Genomic DNA, 3,730 nt, shown 5'->3' with positions numbered 1-3,730 from the left:
AACGCCTAGCTTTTTCTGTGTAATTCTTCTGCTGAATGTTTTGAATCTTCAATTCTCTGTATTATTGACTTGAAAAGACACAAATTAAAATTTTTTTTGGATTTTTAATAATGAGGAATAATCAAAATGAAACTAAGATCAAATAAACAATGCATGCAAGACATCAAACTTAGAAGTTTGTATACTATTGACACTAACAAAATGAGAATGCATATGAGAAACAACAAAACACTCAAGACAAGAGAATTTAAAGATCAGAACAAGGAAATCATCAAGAACAACTTGAAGATCAATTAAGACACATGAATGAATTCAAAAAAATGCAAGAAGAATAGAAACATGCAATTGACACCAAACTTAAAATGAGACACTAGAGTCAACAAAAAACATAAAATATTTTTGGTTTTTATGATTTTGTATTTTTTTTTGGATTTTTTTGAAAATTGAGTGAAAAAGAAAATAAGGATATCAAAATTCTTAATGAGAATTCCAGGAATCATGCAATGTTAGTCTAAAGCTTTAGTCTAAAGAAATTAGACATGGCTAGCCAAGCTTCAGCAGGACATTACATTCAAGAGCTAAATTGATGAGAATCAATCAGCTTTGGTGATGATAGGAACATCACCTTGAAATACTAGAATTCATTCTTAAGAACTCTGAAGAAAGATACCTAATCTGAGTAACAAGATGAACCGTCAGTTGTCCAAACTCAAACAATCCCCGGCAACGGCGCCAAAAACTTGGTGCACGAAATTGTGATCATCAATGGCGCCATCAACATGGTATGCTCAATTGCAATCTCAACTCTTTATCACAACTTCGCACAACTAACCAGCAAGTGCCCTGGGTCGTCCAAGTAATAAACCGTACGCGAGTAAGGGTCGATCCCACAGAGATTGTTGGTATGAAGCAAGCTATGGTCATCTTGTAAATCTCAGTCAGGCGAATTCAAATGGTTATGGATGATTTATGAATAAAACATAAAATAAAGATAGAGATACTTATGTAATTCATTGGTGAGAACTTCAGATAAGTGTGTGGAGATGCTTTGTCCCTTCCGTCTCTCTGCTTTCCTACTGTCTTCATCCAATCCTTCTTACTCCTTTCCATGGCATCTTGTATGTTGGGCATCACCGTTGTCAATGGCTACAATCCCATCCTCAAAGTGAAAATGTTCAACGCGCTCTGTCACAGCACGGCTATTCAGCTGTCGGTTCTCGATCATGTCGGAATAGAATCCAGTGATTCTTTTGCATCTGTCACTAATGCCCCACAATCGTGAGTTTGAAGCTCATCACAGTCATTCAATCCTTGAATCCTACTCAGAATACCACAGACAAGGTTTAGACCTTCCGGATTCTCTTGAATGCCGCCATCAATTCTAGCTTATACCACGAAGATTCCGATTAAGGGATCCAAGAGATATCCACTCAATCTAAGGTAGAACGGAGGTGGTTCTCAGGCACATGTTCATAGGTGAGAATGATGATGAGTGTCACGGATCATCACATTCATCAAGCTGAGGAACAAGTGATATCTTAGAACAAGAATAAGCCGAATTGAATAGAAGAACAATAGTAATTGCATTGATACTCGAGGTACAGCAGAGCTCCACACCTTAATCTATGGTGTGTAGAAACTCCACCGTTGAAAATACATAAGAACAAGGTCTAGGCATAGCCATGAGGCCAGCCTCCCAATGAGGGTTCAATCATAAAGACATGATCAAAAGATATGAAATACAATAGCAAAAGGTCCTATTTGTAGAGAACTAGTAGCCTAGGGTTTACAGAAATTAGTAAATGACATAAAAATCCACTTCCGGGCCCACTTGGTGTGTGCTTGGACTGAGCATTGAAGCTTTCATGTGTAGAGACTTTTCTTGGAGTTAAACGCCAGCTTTGGTACCAGTTTGGGCGTTTAACTCCCATTCTTGTGCCAGTTCCGGCGTTAAACGCCAGAATTCTTGAGCTGACTTAGAACGCCTGTTTGGGCCATCAAATCTCAGGCAAAGTATGGACTATTATATATTTCTGGAAAGCCCAGGATGTCTACTTTCCAATGCAATTGAGAGCGCGCCAATTGGGCTTCTTTAGCTCCAGAAAATTCACTTCGAGTGCAGGGAGGTCAGAATCCAACTGTATCTGCAGTCCTTTTCAGCCTCTGAATCAGATTTTTGCTCAGATCCCTCATATTCAGCCAGAAAATACCTGAAATCACAGAAAAACACACAAACTCATAGTAAAGTCCAGAAAAGTGAATTTTAACTAAAAACTAATAAAAATATAATAAAAACTAACTAAAACATACTAAAAACATACTAAAAATAATGCCAAAAAGCGTATAAATTATCCGCTCATCAATGACTTAATGGGGTTGATCCTTGCCAATTCTCATGTTGTGGTTAGTGATAAGGATAGAGATCCTTGACCACCAACCCTTGCCAAGCCCTTTTCATTTTTTGAATTTCCTTATTATTTACTTTTCATGTCTCTTATTCCAAAAACCCCAAAACATTCCTTCATAGCCAATAATTGACCACTTCATTACAATCTTCGTGAGACGACCCGGAGTCCAAATACTCCTGTTAATTCTTATTTGGGGTTTGTACATATGACAAAACCATAAATTTAATTTGATTCGAGGATTGACTATCGGTTTGGACTATACTAACAACGAAATTATTTTGTGGAATTTTGAACCGGTATCAATTCTCTCTATCAGGCGGCAGCGAAGGGCGGCGGCGTATGTGAAGACCGGTGGTGGCGGCGAGGACCCTTCCGCTTCCCCCTCTTCTTCCCAAAACCCCCTCCCCCTCTTCTCCCTTCGTGTTCCATTCCCCCTTTCCCCGAGGAGAAGAGCGGCGGCAGCAACGAAGAGCGGCGGTGACAGCGAAGAGCGGCGGCGGCAGCGAAGAGCGGCGGCGGCAGCGAAGAGCGGCGGCGGTAATGAAGACTGGTGGCGGCGGCGAGGAGAGAAGAAGAAGAAGAAGAAGAAGGTGGTGGTGGTGCGGTGCGGCAGGGCAACAAGGTGGCGGGCGGCAGTGCGGTGGTGCGGCCCCCTTCCCTCCCCCTCCCCCCTCCCCCCTGCCCCCTTTTTCTCGCCCCCATTTCTTTCTCTCCCCACCCCCCTTCTCTGTATCTATCCCTTTCTTTACTTTCTTTTTTATTTATTTTATTTTATAATTATATTTATTTTATTTTATAATTTTTTAATGAGGGATTGAGGGGTAGTTTGGTAATAAAAAAAAATTGGTAAAGAGGATGATTTTAAAGCGTTTTTGAACGTTGATGATGATTTTAATAACGAAAAAAAAGTCGGGGACGATTTTGATTTTGACCCCAGACCTTAGGGACGATTTCAGTACTTAACCCTAATTTAAATATAGAAAATAATTCAATAATTATAAAATTGGATAAGAATCTTAATTTATTTCAAATTCAATTAATTGTCTTTATTATCTTTAATAAAGAAATTTTTGAAATTAAAGCTATAAAATAATTGAATTTGAAATTAATTTATAATAAACCTTTTTAATAGTTCTGGGTCTTACAAACTGGGCAAGCAATTACATTTATTTAAAACAACCCAGTTCAGTCCATAAGACTTACGAAATCATAAAAATACATTTTCGTATTAATATCAACTTGTAACAATTAAGTTTAAGAAAAGCGCCCCTACCTCAAATAATCAATACCTGAAAGCTATACAGCGCGTCAAAAATCCCTTT

The sequence above is a fragment of the Arachis stenosperma genome, chromosome 6 (genome assembly GCF_014773155.1).
Source record: "Arachis stenosperma cultivar V10309 chromosome 6, arast.V10309.gnm1.PFL2, whole genome shotgun sequence".
Taxonomy (NCBI): domain Eukaryota; kingdom Viridiplantae; phylum Streptophyta; class Magnoliopsida; order Fabales; family Fabaceae; genus Arachis; species Arachis stenosperma.
Note: the sequence above shows the minus strand (reverse complement) of the source record.